Source organism: Lampris incognitus, chromosome 9 (assembly GCF_029633865.1).
Source record: "Lampris incognitus isolate fLamInc1 chromosome 9, fLamInc1.hap2, whole genome shotgun sequence".
Classification (NCBI taxonomy): Eukaryota; Metazoa; Chordata; class Actinopteri; order Lampriformes; family Lampridae; genus Lampris; species Lampris incognitus.
The window spans coordinates 62,138,889-62,156,703 of record NC_079219.1 but is presented as its reverse complement, the minus strand read 5'-3'; positions in this window follow the sequence as shown (position 1 = coordinate 62,156,703).

The window sequence follows — 17,815 nt, the reverse complement described above, 5'->3', positions numbered from 1 at the left end:
CGAGCCCGTGCTGCACTGCTCAGGGCCTCCGGCCGTTACCAGCGCTTGGCGGATTGTCATCGCACCCCTGCTCCGGACTACTCCCCCGGTGACCAGGTATGGCTCTCTACCAAGGATCTACCCTTGAGATCGGATGCTAAAAAACTGTCCCCCAGGTATATTGGTCCCTTTCCCATTGTCAAAATCATTAACCCCTCTGTGGTCCATCTGAAGCTGCCCCGCACTCTCCGGGTTCACCCTTCCTTCCATGTGTCCTGCCTCAAACCTGTCTCTACCAGCCAGGCACGTAGCCAGGTAGGTGGTTTTCGTGTCTGAACCCCCCCGAAACCCCACGGCCCGTCTGAAATGGCACCAATAATTATTTAGTTATCGTTTTGATTATTTGTCACCGCCCCTCTAGCCTACTCATACACTGCATCTATCGTGACTGACAGGCGTTAAACCTGTCAGTTAATTTGTTTCCAAACATGATGTATCTTATTGGTCTGTTTCGTAAAACAAATAAAATCACAGGCTTTTGATTGGCTCAGGGGTCTGACGAGTCAGCTAGCAACCTGCCACTGGTTATGCTAGCTAAATGGTCGATCTATAGTTTGCTTTTCAAAAGCAATGGAGCCGCCGAAAGCTACCTGTAAATCAGGCAAGAGCAGTAAAGTTAATATTCGTAAAATCAGTGATTTTTTTTGTTTCAACGTGTCCCGACTCAAAAAAGAAAAACAAGAACATTACAGATGATCTGGTCACTAACGTTACCGATTTTCCGCAGCAAGTGTTAGCAGACCCAATGCCCCCTTCCTTGGAGACGGAGCCAGAGTTAGCAGACCCGCCCACCGTCCTCTACCTCGGAAACGTTTTCACACGACTTTGTGGATTATATTGGTGGGAAAATATCAGACGAACAGAGAAGAGAAATATACTCACTGGACTGGATGGCCAATATCGGACAAACATTCCCTACAAAACTAGGAGGTAAACTACATTTCCAACGTCACTGGATTGACCAGTTTAGCTGGCTAGTATACTCAACAAGGTCCGACGGTTGTTTTGGTAAGCACTGTGTTGCGTTTGCAGTCGAGCATGTGGGCAAGGGAGGGCACAGAAAAGCTGGCAAGCTAATTAATGTCCACTTCTCAGACTGGAAACATGCTTTAGAGACGTTCAAAGACCATGCACAAAAGGCATATCACAAGGATGCAATTTTGAAAGCGGACAATTTCCAAATGGTTCTCAACAATAAAATGGATGCAATTTCACTGAGGCTAGATTCTGAGAGAAAAAAGCGAGTCCAAGAAAACAGAGAAAAACTCAAAAGCATCATTGCAACGTTGATTTTTTGCAGTCGCCAAGAACTCGCCCTGAGAGGTGATATTGATTCAGGACCAGTGACATTGAATGAGCCAACTCACAATGACGGAAATTGCAGGGCTTTACTCAGGTTTAGGGCGACATCTGGCGACACAGTACTGTTACAACACTTGAGTAAATGTGCAGCAAACGCTAGCTACTGCAGTCCTGATGTGCAAAATGAAATAATCAGCATAATTGGAGATGTGATAACAAACAAACTGGTGCAGAAAGTAAACTCCGCGCAGTGTTTCGCTGTGTTGGCAGATGAAATGAGAGATGTTTCAGGGCGGGAGCAGCTTTCTGTCTGTGTCAGATACGTGAACCAGCACGACAGCCAATATAGCATCAGAGAGGATTTTTTGTCCTTTGTTGATATCGAGATGTTAAGCGGGGAGGCAATCGCCAATTCAATCGAAAGTCAGTTGACAAATGCAGGCGTTGATTTACAGTTTTTACGTGGCCAGGGATACGACGGCGCATCTGCCATGAGTGTCCGTTTAAATGGTGCCCAAGCTAAAATCAAAGAGAAGCACAAGCAAGCAGTTTATGTGCACTGTGCCAGCCACAGTTTGAATTTGGTCCTAAACAAGTGCTGCACTGTACAAATGGTGCGAAATTGCTTTGGAATTGTCTCGGAAATCTGCACTTTTTTCCATGATTGGGCTTTGCGGTCTGCATGCAGTCTGTGACACGAGACGGAGCGTCTTTTACCCGACTGCAAGAAAACGCGACTGACGAAGTTGTGTGAAACGAGATGGGTCGAACGCCACGACGCAATATTTACATTCAACGAGCTTTTAGACCCTGTGCGATCCAGCCTGCAGAAAATCAGTGAAACCTTCACAGGAGACACATCTGTCAAAGCCACTCAGCTCTTTAATTCAATTGACAATGCAGAATTCATGCTGTCCATGAATGTGAGTGAGAAGATGCTTGCAAAAACCTACCACCTGTCCACCTTCCTTCAGAAGGAAAATTGTGACTTGGTGAGTTGCGTTTCAGCTGCTGATGCTGTTATTAAGCAGGTAGATGAGATGAGGGCTAACTCTGAGATGGAGTTCAGGCAGATTTTCCAAAAGACCTCTTCCCAAGCAGCCAAGTATGGGGTTGAATTTCGACCACGAAGAGGCATGGACTGCAATGAGGATCCATTGAAGGCCTGTGAAAATCACTAACGGCAAAAGCTTTTCATAGTCATGCTTGACTTTTATTCATCACAGATGAAGGAACGCTTCAGCAAACACAGAAATGTGATCTCCAACATCTGCTCCTTACTGCCATCTAAGGTCAGCATGCTGAACGACAGCTCAGCTCAAGCGCTCTCCAACCTGTATCCTGATGAAGTGTCACCGCATCTGGAAGTTGTAAAGTCAGAAATTGACTCCTGACGGGATAAATGGACAGATGCAATTTATGTTCCACAAAATGCCATTGAGGCATAAAATGCCTGTAACAGTGAGTTGTTTCCAAGCATCTTCAAGCTTCCCCACGTTTTGACCACGCTTCCTGTCACCAGTGCCCATGTCGAGAGAAGTTTTTCCCGTCTGGGAAGGATCAAGGACAAAATGTGCAGTACAATGACGGAAAGACGGCTTAATGGACTGACATTGCTCTCGGAGCACAGAGACATTGTGGTGACGCCGGAAGAGGTACTGGACATCTTTTGCAGACAAAAAAGACGATTGGACCTGCTTTTATAAGGTAAGACCCACTTTTATTTATTAATGCATTGATGATTATCTATGGGCCATTAATACGTTGACATTTACCGTACGGTTGGGTATTAGGCTATAGTATACAGTGTGGGAATTTTATTTACCGGTAGCTTTCGGCAGTGTTGCCCCCCCCCCAAAAATATGTTTCTGGCTACGGGCCTGCTACCAGCCCTCTAGTTCCTCCGCCCCCCCCGCCCCCACCTCCTCGTACGATCGACGATCATTCGGCTTACACCGTTCGTCGTCTCCTGGACTCTCGTCACCGCAGTCGCGGCCTGCAGTATCTCGTGGACTGGGAGGGATATGGCCCAGAGGAGAGGTGTTGGGTCCCTCGTCGCCTTGTCCTAGACGCAAACCTCATCCGGGACTTCCACAGGACACACCCTGACGGGCCTGGTAGGTCGCCCGGTGGCGCCCCTCGGAGGGGGGTACTGTCACAGCCTCTCACCCTTGACATCAAAGCGATCGCCCTTGACACCTGCTACACCAGCTGACACCTGCTACACCAGCTGACACCTGCTACGCCAGCTGACACCTGCTGACCCCCCCTCTACCCCGGCAATCGTCCTCACCCTTAAAAGGCCTCCACTATGGACCAGTCTTCGCTGGAACGTCGCCATTCATGGACTTCTGCCTGCCTGCCTACCTGCCACAGAGCCACCTCCTGCTCTACCCCCGAGATCGGTCACTTCAATAAAGACTGGATTCTTCCCTTACCTGGTTGTCCCGTCTGCTTTTGGGTTCTTTCCCGATACGTGACAATAATGTATACTCTATAATTTCGTCGGCGGAACAGTGGTTGGTAAATTCATTGAGACAGAAAGCGACCCACCATGCAGTACAGGTTGTGAAGCACTCAACTTAAAGGTAACTAATTGTAGGTCAAGCGAAAAAGATGAGTTTTAAGTTTGGATTTAAAGGACTCAACAGACTCTGATGGTCTGATGGCAGCAGGCAGGTTATTCCAAAAGAACGGAGCCCGATAGGAAAAGGTATGGTAGGTAGGGTAGGGCAGAGCCGGCCCAAGGCTTTATGGGGCCCTAAACGGAATTTTATTTTGTCCCCCCCCCCCCCACTAAACCCACCTCCCACCACCGACAATATTATGTCCATGCTTGATCATTACTATACCATTGTCATGACTTACTACTGTGCTGGGAAGTCTTAAAATAAACCAGCAGACGATGCATTTACTGAACAAGTTAACTATTTTAATTGCGTTTGACCTGTACAAAATTGCAGAACAGTAACAAAGAAATAAATTATTTTCTTACATAAAATGCAAATGCAAAAACAGACAATATTAAATCAATTAAATAGAAACTTGAATAATGAGATACAATGAACAGAGAGAATTCTAACATCTAACAATAAAACAATAAAGATTAAAGAATATGTAGATGAATAAAAACTTTTTGGAAAACTATGGCGTTCAAAGGTGTGCTAATGGTTCAGAAAATATCCCAAAATAAAGTTCTTTAATTTATCATTCTCCTTAAAATCTTTGTTTCGGGAGAGGATCCAAGATGGCGGAGTGAGTAGCAGTGTCCTTGCAGGCTCCGGTTAAACTTTGTCGTAGAGTCCTTGAAATGTAAACCTTTATGAGCAATAACCTAATGTAATATTTGCTAGTAATATTTGATTTGCTAATGTCCCTCACGGCTTTCCGTAGCGCCACAACAAAGTCACGTGATGTACGTAACAACGTCAGTCGGAATCCGGTCGGTGAATAAACACCCAGCACGAGAGAGGTCGTCCTTGCCTTATTAATGTTATAAGTTAACATAGCCAGAGGGCAGAGATCATTACATGGTGTCAGAGTAGTGGGATTTAAATCCCCAATATGGATTCGTACGGCGTTCCAGCTCCACGGATGGACTGGGAATCGGCGAACTTACCTGAAGCATGGAGACGATTTCGACAAACAACGGAGCTAATGTTCAAGGGCCCCCTGCGCGGGAAGAACGAAGAGGAGAAATGCAGCTACCTCCTGCTCTGGATAGGGGAAAAAGGGCGCGATGTGCACAACACTTGGACACTCAGCGGAGAACAGGCCAAGAAGCTAGAAACGTACTACGATAAGTACACTGAGTACATCACCCCCAAAGCAAACCCGATTTATGCCAGATATAAATTTCATGAAAAGATGCAGGGAGAGAGTGAATCCTTCGAACAATTTGTAACTGAGCTAAAGCTCCTAGTCAAAGACTGTGGCTACCCAAATGCCGACGAGATGGTCAGGGACCGCATCGTGTTTGCCACCAACTCACCCAGAGTGAGAGAAAAGCTACTTAGCCAGGGAGCTGAGCTAACGCTAGAGAAAGCCATAGATGTAGCCCGCTCACACGAGCTAGCAAAGCAACAGCTAAAGTTTATGGGCCAGGGCAGCACACATGAAACGGTGCACGCAATAGGCAGAAAGACTTACAAACCGAACGCACCCAAAGCAGCTAACGCTAACTTCAGACAAAGGGAGGGTAACGTTAGCACTGCCGCCAGGGCGTGTAGCTATTGTGGAGGGCTACACGGCGCTAAAGCCACTTGTCCAGCTAAGGGTAAACAATGCATTAAATGCAAGAAGCTCAATCATTTTGCTAAAGTATGCAAGTCTAGCTCCCAGGGACAGACAAAGTACTACCGCGGCACAGTACATGCCGTCAGAGAGAACCCAGAAGAGTACACCACTGACAGAGAGCAGGAAGAACTGTACTTCGACAACATTACAGTGGAGAGCACCGCTGTGGGAGAACAGACAGAGCTGTACATAGACTGCATCTCAATAGAGAACAACGGAAAAAGCAACGAGCAGGCTTATGTAGAGGTTGGAATTGGCACACCTCCACAGAAGGTAAAGTTTAAACTAGACACTGGGGCACAGGCCAATACTATTCCCACCAACCTGTTCCAGGCGCTGTTCAAAAATGTGACACTGAAACCAGCAATACACAGACTCACTGAATATGGAGGAGGCGCGCTGAGCGTGAAAGGCACATGCAAACTCAAATGTAAGTACAGAGACAATGCAATGATGCTGGACTTTTACGTCATTGACACAAACGCCCCACCAGTCATGGCAATGAAAACATGCCGTGACCTAAACTTGGTAAAAATAGTGATGGCTGTGAGCGAGGAAAACAATGTCACATCACAGAGCATAATGGATGAGTATGCAGATGTTTTCCAGGGAATAGGAGAGTTCCCAGGCGAGTGCACCTTCCGCGTCACACCAGATGCAACGCCGGTCGTCTGCCCGCCACGCAGAATCTCCATCGCCCTACGCAGCAAACTGAGGGACGAGCTTGACAGCATGGAGAAAGGCGGCATAATCTGTAAGGTAACAGAACCCACAGAATGGGTGAACGCACTCGTCATTGTTGAGAAGCCAAAGACAGGCAAACTTAGAGTGTGTTTAGACCCCAGAGCTCTTAACAAAGTGATACAACGACCTCACTACCCCCTCCCCACGCTGGAGGACACCACCACAAAGCTCGCTGGAGCTGAGTACTTTAGCGTGTTAGACGCGCGGTCAGGCTATTGGGCCATCAAACTGAGCACTGAATCCTCAATGTTGACGACATTTAACACAGTGTTTGGCAGGTATCGTTTCCTCAGACTGCCATTCGGAATCGTGTCCGCTCAAGACGAGTTCCAGAGACGCGTGGATGAAACATATGAAGGATTGGACGGTGTGACGGCCATAGTGGACGACATACTAGTGTTCGGCAAGACTAAAGAGGAACATGACCAGCGTCTCAGAGCGATGCTGAAGCGCACAAGGGAGCGAGGGGTGAGGCTCAACCCCGACAAGTGTCACATATGCGTGTCCGAGGTACGCTACTTCGGCCATACGCTCTCACACGAAGGCATCAAACCAGACCCACACAAGGTGAAGGCGGTCAAGGACATGCAACCCCCACAGAACAAAGCAGAGCTGGAGACAGTCCTCGGGATGATCAACTACCTCGCCAGATTCGCTCCACACCTCTCACAGATAAACTCACCCCTCAGACAGCTTCTGAAACAGGACAGTGAGTTTGTGTGGGATGCAGTCCATGACAAGGCGTTCCAGGAGATGAAGAATCTCATTACACAGCACCCAGGTCCAGTACTCTCATATTTCGACCCGCAGAAAGAGCTGCGACTCCAAGTGGATGCATCCAAAAGTGGCCTTGGGGCTGTCATGCTCCAAGATGGCAAACCAATTGCCTATGCGTCCAAGTCACTCAACAGCACTGAAGAAAACTACGCACAGATAGAGAAGGAGCTCTACGCTGTGGTCTTCGGCCGCAAGAGGTTCCACGAGTACATGTACGGACGAAAAGTGATTGTGGAGTCAGACCACAAGCCTCTGGAGGCAATACTAAAAAAGCCACTGGCAGCAGCACCACCCCGGCTGCAACGGATGATCCTGGCGCTCCAAAAATACGACATCCAAATCATCCACCGCCCCGGTAAGGACATACCGGTGGCCGACACACTGTCACGCAAGTCAATAGAACACCACGACAGTGACCTACAGGAAGGGATGGAGGCCCAAGTGCACACAGTCCTCAGCAACATCCCTATGAGTGACACAAGACTCACAGAAATCAAGCAGGAAACAGCGCAAGATCCACAGCTCACCGCACTCAGACGAGCCACACTCACTGGCTGGCCAGACACAAAGAAAAAGTGCCCGCCCAGCATCCAGGAATACTGGAACCACAGAGCAGAAATCTCAGAAATGGACGGTATCCTGTTCAAAGGTGAGAGAATCATTGTCCCCCAAAAGCTTCGCAAGGACATGATACAGCGCATCCATGCCAGCCACCTTGGCGTGGAAAAAAGCAAATGCCGAGCAAGAGACTTACTGTTCTGGCCTGGCATGGGGAAACAGATCGAGGATGCGGTAGCAGACTGCAGCATATGCCAAGAACGACGCAGCGCAAATGCAAAGGAACCAATGATGTCACACGCCATACCCGAGCGGCCGTGGCAAGTGATAGGCACAGACCTATTCACATGGAACTCACAGGACTTCATAGTCACTGTGGACTACTACTCCAGATTCTTTGAGCTAGAGAGACTTTACAGCTGCACCTCATCTGCCGTCATCATGAAGCTGAAAAGCAGCAATGGCTCGACACGGAATCCCCGAGACTATCATCAGCGACAACGGTCCGTGCTACAGCTCTGGTGAGTTCCGCAACTTCTCACAGACATGGGGTTTCTCACACACCACCACAAGCCCCCACTACCCACAGAGCAACGGCCTCTCCGAGAAGACTGTCCAGACGGCCAAACGCATCCTGGACAAAGCCAAAGCTGAGAACAAAGACCCCTACATGAGCTTACTGGAGTATCGCAACACACCGGTGGACAACCTGAAATCACCGGCACAGCTACTGATGAGTCGGAGGCTGCGGTCCATTCTCCCATCAACAGCAAAACACCTGCAGCCACAGATCGCCAGTCAGAAGGATGTTCACAAAAGGAGAGAGGTATGTCAACAGCGCCAGCAGGCATACTACAACCGAACAGCCAAACCTCTGCCCCACCTGCCCGCAGGCACACCAATCCGCTTCCGGCAGGAGGATAGATCCTGGAGACCTGCAACTGTGGAAAGACCAGCGAACACAGACAGGAGCTACCACATCCAAACCAAAGAAGGTCAGATCTACCAACGCAACCGTCAACACCTGCGACAAAGCAGAGTGAACACTCTCACTACACACACACACTTCACAGCAGACTGTTACCAGCGCTAACAACAACACACAAGCCCATCAGCAAGAGCATGCTGAACCTCCAGACACGAACAATCAGCGACAACCAGACACACAGCCTGGTTACACCACGAGGTCAGGTCGCACGATCAAACCAAGACAAATCCTTGACTTACGAATGTTAAAAAAAGAGAGAATTTTACACCAACCTGTACTATACCTGCTATGTTTTGAAAAGAAATATTTACAGCGTTCACTTACCTTGTGTACCTACCTGCTGTTTGCAGTTACCAGTAATGAAATGAAAAAAAAAGATGAAATGTTATTACGGTGTCACATGTAGACAGTGAAGGAAATGTTTTACACTAATTTGTTGCAGTCCAGTTATATAAGAGTTCCACTTTCATATTCTTTCTTATTAAGATTGTATTCGCTTATAAACGTGCTCAACGTGGTCTGTATCTCTGCAGAGAAAGCAGCACTTTTCAGAAAAAGGGAGATGTAATATTTGCTAGTAATATTTGATTTGCTAATGTCCCTTACGGCTTTCCGTAGCGCCACAACAAAGTCACGTGATGTACGTAACAACGTCAGTCGGAATCCGGTCGGTGAATAAACACCCAGCACGAGAGAAGTCGTCCTTGCTTTATTAATATTATAAGTTAACATAGCCAGAGGGCAGAGATCATTACACTAATATTGTTTAACCAGATAACAGTATCAAAATACCTTGAAAAAAATAATTTATATTGCAGTACTCAAGACTTTGGAACAAAGGAAACAAGGTGTTTGTTAGAATGACGGACCGCAGGTGCAACCCAACAGCTCTTCGCGAGGTGCGTGACGACGGCGACGCAGAAGACATCTGTGTGGATGACGAGAGTTCTAAGGAAGAAAGAATAAATTGGAGTCACACGCCAATTAAAAGTCCGAAACCCGAGAAATGGAAAGCGCGAGGTGAAACATGAAGGTGGATGACAGTACAGCCGCAGCGATTCTCCGTGCAGTGCAAGCTCTGACCCAAAAGATGGATGAACAGGCTGAACTTATGAAAAACTTTGCAAAACGCATGGAAGCCAACACAGTGGCAACTACTACAGAGGACAAGGAGGGGGTCGCTGTGCTTCCAAAGGAAATCGGTGAGCTGCAGAAAGGACACAAGACGCTAAGGAATTCATGTGTGGGTGGAATAAGCTCGCTACACAAGACGAGGGAATTTGAGGCTGACTGGTTTACCAGAGAAAGATGGAGAAGACACAAGAGAACGTGTCGTCGGGATTCTCACAGGAGCTGTACCCCCGTCTGCAGACCGGCAACCGCGCGAGGCGGTGGATACTGTTCACCGCCCGGGAGCAAAGGGCAGCGCTGCTACCGCTAAGGAGCAACACACCGAGGCCAGTGATAGTCCAGTCCGGGATGAGACCTGTGCGGGATGACGTCTGGAAGAGATCGGGACATGCGAGAGATTGCAGCGAGACGCACGTACGCTTCAAAGGAAGAGGAAGACGCAGAAGACAGGAAGAAATGGAAACGGATGATCCGCTGTGGCGACCCCTAACGGGAGCAGCCGAAAGTAGTAGTAGTAGTAGGCACATACGCTTCAAAGAAGCTTTCTCCAGAGAAGGCTGGGAGGCTCGTACCGAACCGTGGCCGATGGTTCGGGATGCTAGGAGAAAGGGGAAGAGCGCTTCCCTGAGGGACTGACAACCGACGAGTAGACCCTGAAGAAAAGTCCTTAGGGCGCCTTGGTTCTAAACAGGTGTGCTGATGTTGTTAGATTGTTCACTTTGTTCAGATGGAATTTAAGGTTATTGCTCTGAACATGTCTGATAAGGACTAAATCACTCATTCCTGTGCATCGTTAAATATTTTGCCCATTTCGTAAAGGTTAAATAAGTTAAATGTTTTCTTTGATATCGTTAAATACTAGGCGGTTGAAAAATAATGTGAAGCATAAGGCAACTTTTCTTTTTTGTAAGGAGCAAAGGACAAATTGTGTGTTCTTAGAAGAAACTCACTCAGTTGAAACAGAGAGAAACTTCTGGAAACGGCAGTGGGGAGAGTCCGTTTTCTTTCGTCATGGGACATCACATTCGGCTGGCCTCATGATACTGTCGCGACGCGGGCTGATACTGACACCTGAGTGTTGACGATGCAATAGCGGCTAGCGGCCGCGCTATGCTAACCTGCCGTCCTGACGCTCGGTAGCGTAACGTTAACTTGATGTTTGTAGACTCACCCTTTTGGTGTTCAGCGATGAAAGGGGGTCTAGCTGACCACCCTCTGTCTCTCTGGCTCTTTGCTGGTATAGGGGTTTGCTTGGGGCTGTAACCTGGCGGGTCCCGGCATAGACGGGAGGAGCAGCTCGACTCACGTCTATACTTGTAGGACTCCAGATAACAACTGCCTACGCTTCCGGGTCAAGCTGGCTATCCACGCGACAGCGCGTGCCCCCCCACCCAATGGCGGCTTCCCTCTCTAGTCACCCTGGCAATAGCCCCTGTCCCGACAATCTAGCTCGGTATGCGCCACACTACTCCCCCTCTAGACTGCTGAGTCCCTTCAGCACCTAATCACTAACTTATTGAAATAACAGAACACGCTGCCTAGTAACTGCAGTAAACGTAAAAGTAAAAAGTCTGGCCTGAACCGCCAGCTATCTCCAATTGTCCAAACATAACTAACAGGGCCTCTCAAATATATAAAAAAAACACTTAACTTATCTAACCCCAACTATCTCTGCAACTCACCTGACTAACCCTTAACTAATGTCAGTCAGTCGCGGTCTCCGTCAGTCAGGAGTCGTCTCTGTAGCGGGCAGGCCTGGCTATGGACCTGCCCCTCCTGGTAAGTTGGGCTGGGTTGGCAGCTTCTTCGTCTGACCCAGAGCTGGAGCCACTCGGGGGTGCCGGTTGGGTCTTTGCTCTTCGTCGGCGACGACGTGCAGCAGGCTGTCCACGGCTCGGCGTCGGTCGAGGAGATATCCCGGGGAACGCTCTGACCTCCGGCGGTCGCTTAATGGAGAGGTCGGGGCATCTGTGTCATCCTTGGCTGGATTCCCAGGATGAGTGGGGGTACTTGCAGGAGAGCTGGTGCAGACAGGTGGTGTATGTGCATCCTCCACTGCATCCTTATCTTCATCCTCCTGCAGCAATGAGTGTCTTAATCGGTTCATCCATCCAGGCACAGTGTCAGAGGAGCAGGGGAGTAGCCGGTCATGATGAAGGACTTTGCTGTTCTTTGGTTCTCTGACTTGGTACAGAACTAGGCCTAAGCATTTGGTGACGAGACAGGGACCCTTCCATGGTGCCTTTAACTTAGGGCTCTGGTCTTTCTTCTTGGTACTGTCTCTGACGTAGACAAGGTCTCCTACATTATAGGCTCTTTCTCTTGCACGAATCATGTTCATGATCATGTTCTTTCTTCTGTCTCAGTTGTGCAGTCCGCAGATGTTTTCTCGCCAACTCATGTGTCATCCTTAGCTGTTCTTCCAGGCTGGCCACAAACTCCGGTGGTTGTGTTCTTGCAACATTGACGTCAGTGACCCCCAGCGAGAATCCCGTGCAGGCATGTGGGGAGCTCCGGTATGCAGCTGTGAGAAAGCAGTAGGTGTTCATCCCAATTCTTCTGGTTTTCATTGACGTAGCATCTGACCATTTGCGGGAGCGTCCGGTTAAACCTTTCCACTTGGCCGTTAGACAATGGATGATAGGGCATAGTCCTGGTTTTCGCCACTTGAAGGAGACGACAGACTTCTCTGAAGAGCTCACTCTCAAAGTTCCTGCCCTGGTCTGTGTGTATTTCGAGAGGAGAGCCGAACCTGGCGATGAACTCATAGACGAGCTTCTTGGCTGTGATCTCGGCGGTCTGTTCTGGGATTGGGACAGCTTCCACCCACCGGGTGAACTGATCGATAAACACCAGGATGTACTTGTTGCCTGCACTTGAGACTGGAAAGGGGCCTACTACATCCACATGTAGGCGGTCCTTGGGTACACCAGCCTGGTACATTTGGAGTGGGGCTTGTCCAGGTCTACCCACCAACTTGCATACCTGAAACTTGTGACACGTCCTGACGAACAGCTTGATATCTCCTCCCATTCCTTTCCAGAAGAAGTTTTGTTAGGCATGGTGGAGTGTCTTCCCTTCTCCAAGGTGGCCGGACTGTGGTGGGCAGTGGCAGGACTCCGTGACTTCGCGTTGGAGGGACTGAGGAACTAGGAGACGGAGCAATGGGGGTGTGCCGACTCCGCTTTCCCACCGGTAGCATAGGACCCCTTGCTGATGCTCTATCTGGTGCCAGCACAGCCAGTACTTCCTCAAAGCCGGGGCCTCCAGTGCAACATGCTCTTGTGTTGGCAACTCGCCATCATCCATCCACTGATGTAGCTTAGACAAGTGGGGATCTCCTCTCTGCTTATCCTCCATCGCTTTTCCACTGTACTGTGACATCCAGTTCACTACAGGGCTGCTCAGCTGTTCTGCCTGGTTTCCTCCGTTTTCCAGTGAGTTTACTACAGGGCTGTTTGGCTGCTCTGCCTGATTTTCTCCATCCTCAGGTGAGTCAGAGCCAGAACATGAGTCCTGCGAGCTGCTCTCACTCGCTGTTCTTCTCCTGATGGCTAGAGGCACGACGGCATCTACATCCTCTTCGAACCGGGACCACTGCTGGTGAGCTTCCTGGCAGTATGAGCATCCACCGCAGGGAAGTGAGTTGAGATCTCTGCCCGCCTGGTAGCAGTCACATACAGGACCTTGTGCTTTCCTCGATAGCGCGTCCGCATTCTCATGCCGTGCTCCAGCTCTGTGTTCGATCTGAAAGTTGTACTGACTTAGTTCCTCCATCCATCTTGCCAGCTGTCCTTCAGGATTCTTGAACCGGAACAGCCAGGTCAAGCTGTTGTGGTCTGTGCAGAGGATGAAGCTTCGACCCAGGAGATAGTGTCTGTACTGTCTTGCAAACTTGACAACTGCTAGAAGTTCCCTCCTGGTTACGCAGTATTGCTGCTGCTGCTGACTCTGCAAGTGCGAACTGCCGTAGGCTATAACCTTCTCTTCCCCCTCTTGAACTTGAGACAGCACGGCCCCTATGCAAATGTTGGAAGCATCCGTATCCAGGAGAAACTGGCCAGTGGGAGTAGGATACGACAGTACAGGTGCCGATGTGAGCCTGTTCTTGAGCTCCTTGAAGGCTTGCTGTTGCGGTTCACCCCACCGAAATTCCACATCCTTCCCCTGGAGTTCGTGAAGGGGGCTGCAGATCTCAGAGAATGCCTTCACGAAGCGTCAGTAGTAGTTGCAGAGGCCCAGGAATGCTTGAAGCTCTGGTAGGTTCGTGGGAGGGCTCTAGTCCTGAACAGACTTGATGAGTTCTGGGTTTGGGCTGATACCTTGTCCGCTGACAACATGACTGAGAAATAAAACTTCATCCCTCAGCAGGTGACACTTAGCGGTTTGAGTTTCAGTCCGTACTGTTTCATGCACTCGAAGACTGTTGCCAGGTTGCTTAGGCTGTCATCAACCCCCTTCCCCAGGATTATGACATCGTCGAGGTATATGAGCAGACTCTGCCACTGTAGACCTCTGAGCACAACCTCCATGGCCCTCTGAAAAGTGCTTGGGGCGTTGCATAGCCCGAAAGGCATTCTGGTATACTCGTACAGCCCATACTTCGTGATGAAGGCTGTCTTGCACCGGTCTTGCTCATGAACTTTGATATGCCAGTAACCGGTGTCGAGGCACCCTTCAGTCTTCGGTAGTGGATAGGCGTCCTTCTAGTTCAGCTCGTTGAGCTTCCTGTAGTCGATACACCACCTGACTCTGCTGTTTTTTTTTCGAACCAGCACAACTGGAGACGCCCATTCAGAGGTTGAAGGGGTTATGACACCAGCTTCCAGCATCGTTCTGAGATGTTTCTCTTCTTCATCTTGGAACCCAAGTGGTGTGCGATGTGTAGGTTGTCTAGCAGGCCGTCCATTGCCGGTGTCTATCCTGTGTTTGACTACATCGAACCGGCCCAGGTCTCCATCGGTTGCTGGAAAGATGGACTGGTACTTCAGGAGAAGAAGGAGAAATGCCTCTTGCTGTTCTTCACTCAGGCCCTCACTTGCTGAAGTGAACAGTTCTCGAAGATGGAGAGGCAGGTCTAGCACACTCGCTGGCTTCAGACGTTGTATCTGCTGCGAGAGCTCAGGAGCCGGTGGTGGGGTTTTGGAGAAGAGATCAGGGGGTTCCTCCATGGCTTCGATGAGGATTCCAAGGCAGGTGCCTCCCGTAAGGTTTGTGGTAGAAGGAGACAGGTTGCAGATTCTTATAGGCACCCTTTCATCCATGTCTACGACGACGCTGCCTGAGGACACGCCGTCCGCTAGTCCAGCTGGCTCCAGGACTGCTGTCACTTCAGGTTTGGGATGCTCCACCACACCCCATACGTCACATTCACTTTCCAGAGGAAGGGTTGATGGGTTCAAGAGAAGCACTCTGGAGACGGCATAGTTCTCCACTGACCTCCCAGCGATGAAGCTTGGCACTGGCTCTCCCTCAATGAACACCTTGCCTCCGCTGAGTACTGTCACATCCGCCGCCAGCATGAAGTCTAGCCCCATGAGGAGGGAGTCGCGGATAGGTGCTACGGACACATCCCAGTCCCGGCTTTTGCTGCCCATGTTAATTGTCACACTGTGCCCTTGTGCAGTCCCCATTGCCTTTCCAGTCTCGGCGTTCAAGAGGCAATCTGGTTTACCGTTCGAGTGGTCCGCTAACTGGAGCTGCTGGAACACCTCTTGTGACATTACAGTGGCTTCCGCACCTGTGTCGATGACGCACAGGACGTGGATGTGATTAACTGTGATCGGGACCATTAGGCTGGGGCCTTCGCCCTTGGCTCGGGCTATATTGATGACTTGTCGATGCTCAGCTTTTTCATTCTTGGGGGACTCCATTTGGCCGCTTGTGGACCTGGCCAGTTCTAGTTTCCCGACCTCCTGGGGCTGGGTGACCTCGAACAGTCCCTCTTGAAGTGACCAACCTCCCCACAGTGGTAGCATGCGCCCTTTTGAGTGGTAGATGGGCTTGGTGATCTGGGTCGAGTTGTCGTGTACTTCTACCTTTATAAAAGGTAGAAATATACATAACCATACCAGGCTCTTACTTGATATGCTTGATCATCGAGACTTAATTGATACAGATAGTTTTGTGTTATTTCTTGATTTTTTATTATTATTATAAGGCATTTGATACCATCTGGGATAAGTTTCTCTCCCAGATCTGCTTTGCACTGCGTACAGCCCCCCATGATAGCACAGGACTCAGCCCTTCCATGATGCTGTATGGTCGGAAGCTGGAAACCCCACTCGACCTCATAACACAACCTTCCTGAGATGGCATGGATGAACCCGGCGTGCCGTACCCAGAGACTCTTAGAGCCTCCCTGCAGGAAGCTCACGACCACGCCAGAGCAGCGCATGACCACAGTCACACCAGACAAAAACATTACTATGACGTGAGACGTCGTCAGACTACCTATGCTGTTGGTGAGCTCGTAAGAGTGAAGTCCCACCCTAGGTCTGATGCAAATTCCAACTTTACAGCTAAACTAGCACCCCTGTTCACAGGCCCACTCAGAAGCTGGGGGATGTCAACTACAGGCTGACTAGGCTGGACACTGGTGTGGATGCTGGAGTCTTTCATGTAATGAATATACAGCCTTTCCACACTTGGGCAAAACGACCCTGAGGCCTTAGACAATGATGTACCCGTCATCCAGACCGACAGTCAAACTGACCTCCCTACTGCTGATGTGTGCTATGACATGCCTGGTGACACTGACCCAGTACTGGTCATGGACTGTGACTCTGGGAACCACTCAACTGTGACTGTATCTGACACAAACCCAGATTGTGCTGGACGATATGACCTCAGACCAAGACACTGCCCCAGAATCACATCTGGTTGGTCGGGCAGTAGATGGACAAACTCTTACCATACTGACAAACTTGACCTGAAATAGGCAGTTGGTTTGTTATGTCAAGTATGTGACAGAAAATTGAAATGCAATGCCAATTTCTATGCAGTCCTGAGAAATGTTTTTCAAGCCTTGTTGTTTATATTGTGTATCCTGCCTAAGTGGTCCTGGTTTCGCCACTGTTAAGGTTTGATTACAAAATTTGGTTGAGAACGTTATCTCCTCCTTCAGTTTGATAATATGGTTCAGGTTTCTGTTTAAAATGTACTGAAAAAAAGAAGGAAAAAAAGATTTTGCACTGTACTTAATCTGCCTGATGCGCTAGGTAGGTGTTTTTTGTTTCATTATATACTCTGTTGATATGTATATCAGTAGGCGGGGCATGATATCTTTCCCTGGGTGTAATTGCTAACTTTTCATTGAGTTTATGTATAGCAATGTGTTAAGTGAAGGTTGGTTGCTTCTTCAGCTGTGTGCGGCTAGGGACAGCCTTATTATCACCAGGGGGGAATATGTAACAGCCAGAGTCTGGTAAATGTGGTATTACTGCAATACTGAATATCGCCACAAGGCGGTGCCTCCTGTTGTTTTGGTGTGTTGGACTAAGAGCTGAGAGTTGTACACACGGAGCCGCCATGTTACATGCTCCGACCGACATCCACAAAGAGGACTGTCATGAGTAACGAGTTGGTGCAGGTTCTGCTAGTATCTCTGTTCCACCACTGCTCCTGTGTGATGAGTGAATGTGGTGCCGTGGAGACCTGGCATTGTATGGTCGATGTTAAGTACTGCAGAATAAAGTTGCCGTGTGGAAATCCCACTTCGTTGTCTGTCGGCTCTCTGAGCTAACCAGCTATCCCGGAGCCCCTGCTAATGCTGCCGGCCTTCTCCACCTACGCCAGCTTCACCTTACATGGTGTGTTAGACTTCAGGTGGTTTTTCTACCTCGATGCTGGTGTGTTAGACTTCAGGTGGTTTTTCTACCTCGATGCTGGTGTGTTAGACTTCAGGTGGTTTTTCTACCTCGATGCTGGTTTGTTAGACTTCAGGTGGTTTTTGTACCTCGATGCTGGTGTGTTAGATTT